Below are 15,249 nucleotides of genomic sequence, written 5' to 3'. Positions count from 1 at the left end.
GTCACCAAACTCTGAATTATTCACTGAGAGAACATCATCAATTGAGTGAATGAACCTCAATTTAACTGGTCAATTCAGCTCTTCATTCTTGCAGGTTTTTTATAATTTTCTACATAGAAAAACGTCAGTACCAAGTCAGGAATATAATCGTTGTTAAACATTTGTTTAATGTATTAAGCTTTCAATTTTGCCATTTGTTTAGGGACTTTTTGTTTTGAATTTTGCTCCAAGTTCAGTATTTTGGTTAATTTACTTTTTAGGAATGCTTGTGTAAAGGGGGAAAAAAGTCAAAAGTACATTCTTGTTTAAGGCCAGATGCAGCTCTATGGGTGTGGGATTTTCTTGCTGTGTTGAAGACCCATTGATGGCCTTGGTCTTTTTTCTGCTCTTTGGTCTGATTGTGGTCTGATACATTTCCTGTTATTGTAAAAGGAGAAGGAGATACATCTTTTGAATTTTTGAGTATGCCCACCTTACAGGTGGTAGTTTTACAGGAACTCTCATAAACTTCAATTACTGATAAAATAGAGGTTAATAAAATGCTTAGCTTGAAGCTTGCAGAGGTCAAAACCTGAACAAGTGGGGCAAGTATGGACACAAACATTCAAGCTTCTTGCTGCCTTGAAGACCCATTGGTGGTATTGGCTGTTGTCTTCTCTATGGTCGGGTTGTTGTCTCTTTGACACTTTCCCCATTTCCATTCTCAATTTTATTTTAAGCTTGATACAACTCTGAATTTGGATTGATTTCTGCAACAATGAATGTTGTGTAAGAACTTAAGAATTTAAAGTCATTACCTTTTATGGTCTAATATCCAGAAAATATAAATATGTGTACATGGATAGATTCAGGATACCAAAGACCCCCAAGTATTGAATGTTGATAAAATAAAGGAAAAGTTCAATTTTGGACCCTTTAGACCTCAATGTGGACCAATTTGATAATAGGGCCCAACATAGACTCATCATATAAAAATAACCCCAAGTGTTCAAGACTTTGAACATGGTCTAATAAGCAATGTATACACTATTAGAAAAGTTGATTTTGGTCCATTTTTCCTAAATGGTTAGGGTCATAAACCCTAAAATTGATCCCAATCTTCCTTTTTTGGTGAAGAACCTTGTGGTAAAATTTCATTTAGATCCATAGACATAAACTCGAGTTTCTGTCAGGAAACCAGAAAAACCTTGTTTTTCATTCCATAATTCTTAAAACAATTTGGGTCATAATCCCAAAATCTTTTTGAGGTATGGAACCGTCCTTGTGGTAAAATTTTATAGATATCTATTCTATTATACTCAAGCTATTGTCTGGAAATGAAATGTCTTTGGAGGATGACGACAACATCATACCATTATGCAACCACAAAAACTTTGCAGTTGTATAATAATTCCGAGATATGTCATGCAGAATTTAGCAGACCAGTAATAGCATGTTTGTATGGTCATTTGCCAATAAGTTGTAAGGAATAAGTGCAAAGAATGGTTGGCCAGAGAGTATAATGTATCTAAACTAGATTCAAATGCACTTGCCAGGAGTATGACAGGCTAGTTATACAGTAGATGAATGACATAGACCACTCAGCCCCTCTATTGAAACAGAATTTGGAATTTCAAAAGCATTTGATGCAGTTTTCTATGTATGTTTTCTGGACTACTTTGACAATAGTGTTTTTACAATTTGTTTTTTTTTTAAAGAAGTAAATAGACTGAAAACATTTTTTTATTAACAAAAGAAAACTTAACAATAGGCAATCAATAGTATCATTACAATCAAGGTATTATAAGGTAATATTAATTGAAAGTGTTACAAAAATTATATTTTATCCTTTTACTCCCCCTGGAACAACTTTTATTAAGTTTAATAAATAAAGTTCCAATGGCAATTTTAGTCATATAAATTTGTCAAATATAAGCATTATTTTCCTTTAAAATATTGAAATTTTTGCTAAAAATAGAAACAGTTCACACAACTGTTTTTATTAATCTTTACTCAATTGTATGTATCTTCCAAAAGTTTTGTTGTTCAGATAAATTTTTATCTACTTTTGTGTTCCAATAGCCTTTTTATTAATTCGCCATTTCAGAATCTAATGCATTCTGGGTGATATTTTCAAAAGCATACACCAAAACACGGTGATTGGTTTAAAATTTTCTAAACAATGGAAATTCAACCAATGACATGACGTTATTTTCATTTTTGTGTACGAACAATGAGATTACTCATAGTCCTCTAGATTCTAAAACAGCTAATTACCCTAACAGACCAGACCTTGTTATACAGATCAATTTGTTAGTTGTTTTTTTCACAGAGACATAAACTTTCTTAGACAATGGAGAGCTACCGGAAACAGTAAATTTATCTGTGAATGATTTGTGCAACCATTAGTTTTCAAATTTTTTAATCACATTTGATTTTTTAATGCTAAAACATATGATACTGCTAAAACGTATGATACTAGTATTAATTTTTCCACTGAAAATTGGTTAAAACACCAATATATATATATATAAGTTAATTGTGAATGTACCACATCTTCTAAATGGCTGACATTGTTTTGTTTATTAGCTCATAGATGTGTTTTTGTCATCTGACCATAACATCATCCACTTTTTTTCATGATTTACTCCGGCTTAATCTGGAATTTAGAATTAAATTATAAGGAATGACTGTAATATTTTTCTATGCAACACATTTTTAATGTTATTTCTTCATAGACAAACAAAATATTACAGTAATTCCTTAAATCACATTAAACTTATAATGCTTTGTGTGGGCTAAAGCTAGTTTTTTCTATAATTGACAAAGGAAAGTAGTTTGGGTAAAAAGTGTGTTATATCACAATAAATACAGATTTATAAGTATTTGATACAAAACAAGGTTGAAATTGTCTACTCAGTAAAGTTTATATGAGAATACAAATTCATGCTTTAATGTCATTTTAAAAATCTTAACAGACAAAAAAATGTTCCCTTCAGTATTTTTAGTTTTAGTTTTAAGAAAGTATTTAGAAGAAATATTTTAACTCCAGTGTAAAAGCTTTACATTAATACTCATTATGAAAAAAAATTCTGACTTATCATGGTTTTAACAATTTAAATATTTTAGTACAAATTATGTTTATTACAAATGAAAATAATATGATAGAAATTGAACAGTATAACACAACAATAAATAACACAAACAAATAAAGCTATACAATTATATAAATAATGTTAGAAATATATTTATACATATATAAACCACACATTAATATTCTATACACATGGAATTTCCAAATCTCCCAAACATAACTATTATTTTGTAAACCCCTTGGAAAGAAGCATCTTTTTTATTGTATTAGAGATTCACAAAAAAACAGCTGAGTTTGTTTACAAACCACAATCAGCCTATATTAATAATTCACATAATAAAAATATTGATAGTTTTTTATAATCATAGTATATTTAAGCACCGGTTTCCCATTTATGTAATAAACTAACTATTTACATACAAAAATATATATTAACTATATAAACTATTTCTGATTTCGTTTAATTGTCTCCCTTTGCATATGTTTTTATCTCCCCTGATTAATGGAATTCTTTGATTAACTTATTCTTCTGTATACTCCCAAGTAATGGCCACAGCTTGGACAAATATGTTTACAATCCTGAAGGTCATCCACACAGAAAGGGATCAAGCAGCAACCAAACCAACAACTTAAAAGACACAATTATAAATTGAAGATCGATCATTATCAAATTCAATTTTTAAACTGAATTAGTAATTATATCAAAAAGTTAAAATAATTTTCGCCATGATCAACAGTTTGTTTGCAGTCAATGAAGCTCTATTCAGTCTACTTTCATAGAGATATATCATTCTTACATTTATTTGACCTTGTGAAAGTTCAAATAGTTATCAAAGGTACCAGGATTATAATTTATTACGCCAGACGCGCGTTTAGTCTACATAAGACTCATCAGTGACGGTCAGATCAAAATAGTTGTAAAGCCAAACAAGTACAAAGTTGAAGAGCATTGAGGACCCAAAATTCCAAAAAGTTCTGCCAAATACGGCTAAGGTAATCTATTCCTGGGATAAGAAAATCCTTAGTTTTTCAAAAAATTCAAAGTTTTGTAACAGAAAATTTATAATATGATCACATAATTGATATTCATGTCAACACCGAAGTGCTGACTACTGGGCTGGTGATACCCTTGGGGACAAAACGTCCACCAGCAGTGGCATCGACCCAGTGGTGTAAATAGTTATCAAAGGTACCAGGATTATAATTTATTACGCCAGACGCGCGTTTCGTCTACATAAGACTCATCAGTGACGCTCAGATCAAAATAGTTGTAAAGCCAAACAAGTACAAAGTTGAAGAGCATTGAGGACCAAAAATTCCAAACCAATAAAAAATCGACAGTCAGCAAAAAAGTAAAAAATACTGCTTTAATCTGATAAATTGTGTAAAATCCTAATAAGTTACACTATTTTAATTGGTATGGGGAGGGTTTAGACCTGCAAAAAGTTACTCTCAATTCAGTGCTTGCTGTTGGTTGCTGTCTATGTTTTTTTTTTATTGTTTTGCACATAGTTGTTTTTTATCTTTAATTAATCGACTTCTATTATATTGTTTTTATAGCATACTAAACAATAGCAGTCTGCTCATTATTGATAGCCATGCAGCATCTCAAACCTGCTATTTTGTTTTCTGGTGGATAGTTGTCTCATGGGAAATCAACACACATCTAAATTTAATATATAACTTCTCAGCAATAAATTTTAAAAATATATATTGCAGAAGACAAAACATATTTATAAGTTATTAGTAAAGTTCTAATCATAATTTGGCTTAATTGATGTTTGTTTTTTAACACCACTTCAACCTGTAATTTTCATTTTTGTTGCTGTTTTTTTTTATTGTAGATGAACCTGCAGAGCCTTTATAGGGAGACATACTAACCTTAGCAGGAAATCTTGTAAGCTGTAAGATTGGAGTAGAATGCACCTGTCAAGATGAAGTGCAGGGTTTGCACTCACATTGTCTAGTTGACAGTAATACAGCAGATAAAATTGTCTCATTGTTAGTCATACCACATCTTCTTACTTTTTTAATCTAGACTAGTTGGCCACCAAGATTCTTTCTTAAATTTGAATATCTTACCCAAACAAACAAATGAGTCCTGATGCCAGCCATGTCAGTACACCAGCCTCATGACTCACACTGGTGGAGACTGAGGATCTACAGTTAGGACAGGTCAGGACTTTTGAGTATGGTCCAAGTCCACTTTGAACCACAATCACCGGTTGGTTGGTTATTACTGTTGTAGCGTGTGGCTGTCCATAGTCACCTGACAAAAGATTTTAAAAAATAAATCAGTTACTATAGAAACATCAATGTGCCATAAATATCTTATTTTGCTAAAGCTTAACTTCAAATATTTTTGTTTTAAATTTTGCCAAGATCGGTAAAATTTCAATATTTGGATAAAAGTCAAATTAATTGATTGTGTACCTGGCAAAATAACATTTATCTGGGGACTCAACATCTTTAAAAAGGAAATGAGTCCAAAAATGCATCAAGATTGAAAAACTGAGCACATAAAAATATTTTTATAACAAAAGTTTCTCAATAATCCTTTATATTCAGGCTGTTAGATGTTGACATGGCCAAAAATGATCAGTCTTTGAATTCACATTTGAAAATCTTTGGTGAGAACCCTGAATTTTGTTTGGATGAAAGAGAGACACACATAATTGTTAACAGAAAGAAAGAAATTTCATCTGAGAGGAATGTTGTTACAGGTCTCTGTATTATAATGCCTACATGTTCTTGCACTCTGTTGAATTCTCCAGAGAAGATTGTTATTACCTTGTGGTCCTGCTCCAGATAGTGGAATGTTGTTACCTCCTGATTATCATGCCTATACATGTACCTTTACTCTTGAATTCTCCAGAGAAGATTGTTATTACCTTGTGGTCCTGCTCCAGATAGTGGAATGATGTTACCTCCTGATTATCATGCCTATACATGTACCTTTACTCTTGAATTCTCCAGAGAAGATTGTTATTACCTTGTGGTCCTGCTCCAGATAGTGGAATGATGTTACCTCCTGATTATCATGCCTATACATGTACCTTTACTCTTGAATTCTCCAGAGAAGATTGTTATTACCTTGTGGCCCTGCTCCAGATAGTGGAATGATGTTACCTCCTGATTATCATGCCTATACATGTACCTTTACTCTTGAATTCTCCAGAGAAGATTGTTATTCCCTTGTGGTCCTGCTCCAGATAGTGGAATGATGTTACCTCCTGATTATCATGCCTATGCATGTACCTTTACTCTTGAATTCTCCAGTCTCTCTGAGAGAAGATTGTAATAACCTTGTCATGCTTGTGGAGTCATGCTCCAGATAGATAAATGTTGGTACATCCGGGTTGTAAGGCCTACAAGTACCTTAGTGAATGTTTGTTAAGGATAATTTTTATCTTGTAAATGAAATGTAAGATTCTTACCTTATGGTGGATATGACATTATGCTGACTCATACTTTGATGGGGAGGGGACTACTTTAACAAGATTCTTACCCTGTGGTGGATATGACATTATGCTGACTCATACTTTGATGGGGAGGGGACTACTTTAACAAGATTCTTACCTTATGGTGGATATGGCATTATGCTGACTCATCCTTTGGTGGGGAGGGGACAACTTTAACAAGATTCTTACCTTATGGTGGATATGGCATTATGCTGACTCATACTTTGGTGGGGAGGGGACTACTTTAACAAGATTCTTACCTTATGGTGGATATGGCATTATGCTGACTCATCCTTTGGTGGGGAGGGGACTACTTTAACAAGATTCTTACCTTGTGGTGGATATGACATTATGCTGACTCATCCTTTGGTGGGGAGGGGACTACTTTAACAAGATTCTTACCTTATGGTGGATATGACATTATGCTGACTCATCCTTTGGTGGGGAGGGGACTACTTTAACAAGATTCTTACCCTGTGGTGGATATGACATTATGCTGACTCATACTTTGATGGGGAGGGGACTACTTTAACAAGATTCTTACCTTATGGTGGATATGGCATTATGCTGACTCATCCTTTGGTGGGGAGGGGACTACTTTAACAAGATTCTTACCCTGTGGTGGATATGGCATTATGCTGACTCATACTTTGGTGGGGAGGGGACTACTTTAACAAGATTCTTACCTTATGGTGGATATGGCATTATGCTGACTCATACTTTGATGGGGAGGGGACTACTTTAACAAGATTCTTACCTTATGGTGGATATGGCATTATGCTGACTCATACTTTGGTAGGGAGGGGACTACTTTAACAAGATTCTTACCTTGTGGTGGATATGGCATTATGCTGACTCATACTTTGGTGGGGAGGGGACTACTTTAACAAGATTCTTACCTTATGGTGGATATGACATTATGCTGACTCATACTTTGGTAGGGAGGGGACTACTTTAACAAGATTCTTACCCTGTGGTGGATATGACATTATGCTGACTCATACTTTGGTGGGGAGGGGACTACTTTAACAAGATTCTTACCTTATGGTGGATATGACATTATGCTGACTCATCCTTTGGTGGGGAGGGGACTACTTTAACAAGATTCTTACCTTATGGTGGATATGACATTATGCTGACTCATCCTTTGGTAGGGAGGGGACTACTTTAACAAGATTCTTACCCTGTGGTGGATATGACATTATGCTGACTCATACTTTGATGGGGAGGGGACTACTTTAACAAGATTCTTACCTTGTGGTGGATATGACATTATGCTGACTCATCCTTTGGTGGGGAGGGGACTACTTTAACAAGATTCTTACCTTGTGGTGGATATGGCATTATGCTGACTCATACTTTGGTGGGGAGGGGACTACTTTAACAAGATTCTTACCTTATGGTGGATATGGCATTATGCTGACTCATACTTTGATGGGGAGGGGACTACTTTAACAAGATTCTTACCTTATGGTGGATATGACATTATGCTGACTCATCCTTTGGTGGGGAGGGGACTACTTTAACAAGATTCTTACCTTATGGTGGATATGACATTATGCTGACTCATACTTTGGTAGGGAGGGGACTACTTTAACAAGATTCTTACCTTGTGGTGGATATGGCATTATGCTGACTCATACTTTGGTGGGGAGGGGACTACTTTAACAAGATTCTTACCTTATGGTGGATATGACATTATGCTGACTCATCCTTTGGTGGGGAGGGGACTACTTTAACAAGATTCTTACCCTGTGATGGATATGGCATTATGCTGACTCATACTTTGGTGGGGAGGGGACTACTTTAACAAGATTCTTACCTTATGGTGGATATGGCATTATGCTGACTCATACTTTGATGGGGAGGGGACTACTTTAACAAGATTCTTACCTTATGGTGGATATGACATTATGCTGACTCATCCTTTGGTGGGGAGGGGACTACTTTAACAAGATTCTTACCTTATGGTGGATATGACATTATGCTGACTCATACTTTGGTAGGGAGGGGACTACTTTAACAAGATTCTTACCTTGTGGTGGATATGGCATTATGCTGACTCATACTTTGGTGGGGAGGGGACTACTTTAACAAGATTCTTACCTTATGGTGGATATGACATTATGCTGACTCATACTTTGGTAGGGAGGGGACTACTTTAACAAGATTCTTACCCTGTGGTGGATATGACATTATGCTGACTCATACTTTGGTGGGGAGGGGACTACTTTAAACATTATGCTGACTCATACTTTGGTAGGGAGGGGACTACTTTAACAAGATTCTTACCTTATGGTGGATATGACATTATGCTGACTCATCCTTTGGTAGGGAGGGGACTACTTTAACAAGATTCTTACCTTGTGGTGGATATGGCATTATGCTGACTCATACTTTGGTGGGGAGGGGACTACTTTAACAAGATTCTTACCTTATGGTGGATATGACATTATGCTGACTCATACTTTGGTGGGGAGGGGACTACTTTAACAAGATTCTTACCTTATGGTGGATATGACATTATGCCGACTCATACTTTGGTGGGGAGGGGACTACTTTAACAAGATTCTTACCTTATGGTGGATATGACATTATGCCGACTCATACTTTGGTGGGGAGGGGACTACTTTAACAAGATTCTTACCCTGTGGTGGATATGACATTATGCCGACTCATACTTTGGTGGGAAGGGGACTACTTTAACAAGATTCTTACCCTGTGGTGGATATGACATTATGCTGACTCATACTTTGGTGGGGAGGGGACTACTTTAACAAGATTCTTACCCTGTGGTGGATATGACATTATGCTGACTCATCCTTTGGTGGGGAGGGGACTACTTTAACAAGATTCTTACCTTGTGGTGGATATGACATTATGCTGACTCATACTTTGGTGGGGAGGGGACTACTTTAACAAGATTCTTACCCTGTGGTGGATATGACATTATGCTGACTCATCCTTTGGTGGGGAGGGGACTACTTTAACAAGATTCTTACCTTATGGTGGATATGGCATTATGCTGACTCATCCTTTGGTGGGGAGGGGACTACTTCAACAAGATTCTTATCCTGTGGTGGATATGACATTATGCTGACTCATCCTTTGGTGGGGAGGGGACTACTTTAACAAGATTCTTACCCTGTGGTGGATATGGCATTATGCTGACTCATACTTTGGTGGGGAGGGGACTACTTTAACAAGATTCTTACCTTGTGGTGGATATGGCATTTGCTGACTCATACTTTGGTGGGGAGGGGACTACTTTAACAAGATTCTTACCTTGTGGTGGATATGGCATTATATATGGCATTATGCCGACTCATACTTTGGTGGGGAGGGGACTACTTTAACGAGATTCTTACCTTGTGGTGGATATGGCATTTGCTGACTCATACTTTGGTGGGGAGGGGACTACTTTAACAAGATTCTTACCTTGTGGTGGATATGACATTATGCCGACTCATACTTTGGTGGGGAGGGGACTACTTTAACAAGATTCTTATCTTGTGGTGGATATGGCATTTGCTGACTCATACTTTGGTGGGGAGGGGACTACTTTAACAAGATTCTTACCTTGTGGTGGATATGACATTATGCCGACTCTTACTTTGGTGGGGAGGGGACTACTTAAACAAGATTCTTATCTTGTGGTGGATATGGCATTTGCTGACTCATACTTTGGTGGGGAGGGGACTACTTTAACAAGACTCTTACCTTGTGGTGGATATGACATTATGCCGACTCATACTTTGGTAGGGAGGGGACTACTTTAACAAGATTCTTACCCTGTGGTGGATATGACATTATGCTGACTCATACTTTGGTGGGAAGGGGACTACTTTAACAAGATTCTTACCCTGTGGTGGATATGACATTATGCTGACTCATACTTTGGTGGGGAGAGGACTACTTTAACAAGATTCTTACACTGTGGTAGGTATGCCGACTCATACTTTGGTGGGAAGGGGACTACTTTAACAAGATTCTTACCCTGTGGTGGGTATGCTGACTCATACTTTGGAGGAGGCTCTTGAGGTGGAGCTGTTGCTTGGTATGATGGGGGGTGGTTTTCATTTAACTTGTTGTATGACATCTTCAAACTGTTACACTAAAATCAGAAGATATATATATTAGAACTTTATATTTAGAAACTGTATTCTTCCAACGCCCTTACATTTTGTATTTCACCAGTGCTATTTTTTTTTACAATAGTGCTACATTGTATTTGAATAGACAGGGTTACAAATTTCATAATTATGCAATGATATGACTTGAGGGAAACAGTGATATTTTATAAGATATATAGAGTCTTGTAAAATATAAATAATTATAATTTGTTACATGAATGTTGTACAAATGTAGTATTAAAGTATAGTAATATGAAACAATGTCAATGAGGAAAACCCATTCCATGAACTAATGCAAACTTGTATATTATACCATTATCAACTTGTATATTATACCATTATCAACTTGTATATTATACCATTATCAACTTGTATATTATACCATTATCAACTTGTATATTATATCATTATCAACTTGTATATTATACCATTATCATATACTTAGACTAAATAACATATTAATTTTACCGTATGATAATAGCATTAAATTGACGTAAATTCCATATTTTTCGAATTGGTGCTTAGCGGGCTGATATGAAAAGTTTATCACATGCTTCGATTGTTATCACATGCCTTTCCTTAACGTTATCACATGGCATTCCGGTAATACTCGGCTAATTCCGGAAAATACACCTCAATGCTACGTTTTCAGTGAAAAACATTACAAAGCAGTGTACAAAACAATTATTTGGATACTGGAAAGTATATTGTTTAAAATAATAAACAAAAAAACAAAAAAACAAAAAACAAACAATTATTTAATAAATGCATTTTTTAAGTTTTTCTGAAACATAGTTTAGAAAGTTTCTTTAAAAAGTTGACTTTTCCAAACAATGATCATTATGTATCTTGTTGAATTATTTTTTTGTCGATTCGTCCATATTAAAATTATTTTTTCTCTCTCTCTGTTGAGGCATATGTTACTCGGAAAGATTTTCATATTGAATGTATCAAATTTTTGGCCCGACGGCCGTGAACTTTTTTTCTCTTTAAACTTCGGGAACCACGTAAAAGGATCAATATATGAATCTGTTATTTTTCTCTACTGTTGAAGCATATGATAAAAAGATCATAACATGTCATTTTTCATATCGCATGTATTATCAGCCCTCTGTCAATATCAGCCCTCGAGCCATGCGGCTCTTGGGCTGATATTGAACCTAGGGCTGATAATACATGCGATATGAAAAATGCCATGTAATAATCTGATATTATCAACTTGTATATTATACCATTATCAACTTGTATATTATACCATTATCAACTTGTAATAATCAGATTATCATAAAAGCTGCCACACCATAAAACTTTGATACATTCAGCTTATGGGTGTAAGAGCTGAGGGAAGTTAAAAATCTTGAATGCAAAAATCCCTAGTCGTCAATGAAGATTTCATTCCAAATTTCCTCTAAAAGTTCTCTCTCAAAGTCTAAACAGAAGAAATTGCTGCAGCGTTGTGAGTCCTGTCAAGTTAACATGAAACAAATGAGTGAGTTAAGTCCAAATTATAGTCAAGATCGTAGAAAAAACATCGCCAGATGAATGAGGGTCGTAATGGGGGTACCTTCATGACAAATAACTGTAGACAATCTTGCCAAATGACGTTAATGGTTAATTTTGGTGAATGACAATAAAATGTACATGTACACTGTCTTTAAGACGATAACAAAAATCGACTGGTTTTGACAAATCACGTTAACATGACAATAATACGTTCTTTAAAATAGATTATAATTAAAGAACCTTAGAGAGCATGCTCACATACCCCACGTTCCCACATTGTCATTGGAGAAATTAAATAAGTGTAACAAAAAAAATTGTATAAGAAAAAATATTGAATAATAATTTCCTGTCAATATGCACATCTAAAAAAATGTACATAGAATGTTCTTCTTATCTACAAGATGACAAACTGTTGCAGAAGTACATTGAAGCAAATAAGTTCAAAGCGGCGTAACTCCTAGAAAGAAAAAAAAATCGTAATTTTCTGTCGATATGCACATCTATGTAGTATGTTCTTATCATCTACAAAGTTTCATGAAATTCTCTTGTGTGGTTTGAGAGGAGTTGAGATGACAAACTGTTTAAGTAGTACCTTTAAGCAAATAAGTTCAAAGGGGTGTAACTTCTAGAAAAAAAATGAATCGTAATTTCCTGTGGATATGCACATCTACATAGTATGTCCTTATTATCTAAAAAGGTTTCATGAAATTCTGTTGTGTGGTTTCAGAGGAGTTGCAATGACAAACTGTTACAGTAGTACATTGAAGCAAATAAGTTCAAAGAGGCCTAACTCCTAGAAAAAAAATTGAATCATAATTTCCTGTCGATGTGCACAACTACATAATGTCTTTTTTTATCTAAAAAGGTTTCATAAAATTCTGTTGTGTGGTTTGAGAGGAGTTGCGATGACAAGAAACAGGACGGACGGACTGACGGGTCAAAAACATTATACCCTCCGTCATAAGTAATTGTAACAAAAAAAAGACATTAGCTGGTATTCAATAAAAGTTTTTCAAAAACATTCCATACATTGTCAAATTCAGCTATCTTTTTATTTTTTACAGCTTTCATTTCCAGTTCAGATTCTGTTCACCTAAAATTTTAACCCACTAAGCTGTCCAGTAGGAATAACATCATTTCTTGTCAGTACAGAATACATATCTTTTGATCCTTTACAATGTTTTAAAAATACTTGCAGACATCATGGTATAAAAGGACAAACTAATCTGTAAGATCCTTTAGTGAAAGATATTGAACCAATTCTTGTACATGTTGTATGTTATAAAATGTTGTCACAGCTGTTATTAACATTTTTCTGTCACAGTAACAAAATTTAAGGGCATTACTTTTCCGATAATTGAATTGAATTAAATTTTATAGTTGATAAGATATGGCCTAAACTGCGTTCCATAGATTTTTTTCCATAGCAACGTCACACCACATCTTAAAATTGTGTATAACGTATGTAGACTTGACCTTTTTTTTCGAGCTAAGATTTGTTTACATTTGAAAACATGCTATTTATGAACCCAGGGTAGTCCTATAACATATGACCTCTGGGGCATTATTTACTATTTCTATTTACTGTTCTGATATTTCTTTTTTACTATCAATGTGTTTTTTAGAGAATAAGGAAAAGTACGGTACCTCGAATGACCGAATAACACTGTTATTATCCGAATAACACTTTGAATTTCAATATTAACACATATTGGTGACTTTTAAACTTTGATTATTAAATTATTATATATTATCGATGTATTTTATAACTTAAAAATGATTTACAAAATGTAGATAAGTTCATAAAAAACTTTTTTAACTTTAGTGTGCACACCGAAAATGGGCGCGAACGGACCTGATACCGGAAATCACAATGGCCGCCATGTTCGATGTTCACACTAAATAATAAAATTTAAAATGATCTTAATGAAATTATCTGCGATCTGTAAATAATTTTTTAGTTATAAAATACATCGATTATATATTAATATTTAATAATCAATGTTTTAAAGTCGCCAACATGTGCTAATATTCAAATTTCAAGTGTTATTCGGTCATTACAAGTGTTATTCGGATAATAACAGTGTTATTTGGTCATTCGCGTTACCCGGAAAAGTAGGCTAAAATCAGAAAATATTATTTTTACTGTTGTAAAATGCCTGAAAACTTGAAATGTTGAAATTAATGCTTGCTTGAAGCGAGTTTTTAATCTGTCCTTGAAATACCGACAAGTAGAAAACATGTACGATTCACGAACTCCTTTTATTTTAACCACGCACATTGCAATTGAGAACTGATTACTATACACCTTATCGCTAATCCCAACTGACCCGGCCACTTGAATTTTTGACGCAAACAAAAATCACTTTTCCATTGTTGCGTCAGATATTTTGTTTTATGACGTCAAAATTTTATGGGAACCCGTGTGATATCCAGTAATGGCGGACAAATAGCGATAAGGTGTATTATGAACAGATGACTACACGATATATGAGAATAAAATATCCGCCTTGTTCAGAATATATCGCAAGACAAATGTGTCAACCCTAAGGAACAAATATTTGGAATATGATTGGTTGAATTACACAATTTTTATTCAATGGAAAAAAATTGTAAAAAGTTCATGTGTCGAGCAAATTTCGTCAAAATTATCGATGAAATTTGTTATTTCCCTGTCAGAAAAACAATCTTCTTGCAGTTTTACCAAAATTTTCAACCTGCAACTAACAACGCTTGTTTTTGTGTATATCTAAATCTTCTTAAATATTCTGAAAGAATGTCAATTACCTGTCAGTGTGTAATGTCTTGAAATAAATTCAACTTTTCAAAGTTTTGACGAAGAATCACACGATACCGTTCGGTTTGTAAACATCCAATAACCACAACGTAGCTTGGACAGGGAAGGAAAACATATCAATGTTAATTCAAGTAAACTTCTTATTCAGTTATTAGCGAAAAATCATTAGTTATCTGTCATTCTATTTTAAAATCATAAATATTGTGTATTTTCTTTAATTTTTTAATAATGTGCAGGACAATTCACAGGTTTTTTTGTTGTTGTAATTATGGAATTTCGCGT

The 15,249-nt window shown here is 34.5% G+C and overlaps 1 long non-coding RNA gene across 1 annotated transcript; it reads right to left on the bottom strand.

The window, feature by feature from the left end:
* Positions 1-1,709: 1,709 nt before the first annotated feature.
* Positions 1,710-15,086, bottom strand: LOC143083840 (uncharacterized). Its single transcript, XR_012980895.1, has 4 exons — positions 14,958-15,086; positions 10,531-10,648; positions 5,156-5,342; positions 1,710-3,701 (listed from the first exon to the last, which is right to left on the bottom strand). It is a non-coding gene; the product is annotated as an uncharacterized LOC143083840 (long non-coding RNA).
* Positions 15,087-15,249: the final 163 nt, after the last annotated feature.

This window comes from Mytilus galloprovincialis, chromosome 7, assembly GCF_965363235.1.
Source record: "Mytilus galloprovincialis chromosome 7, xbMytGall1.hap1.1, whole genome shotgun sequence".
Taxonomy (NCBI): Eukaryota; Metazoa; Mollusca; class Bivalvia; order Mytilida; family Mytilidae; genus Mytilus; species Mytilus galloprovincialis.
Note: the sequence above shows the minus strand (reverse complement) of the source record. Positions and strands in the feature narration are given on the sequence as shown.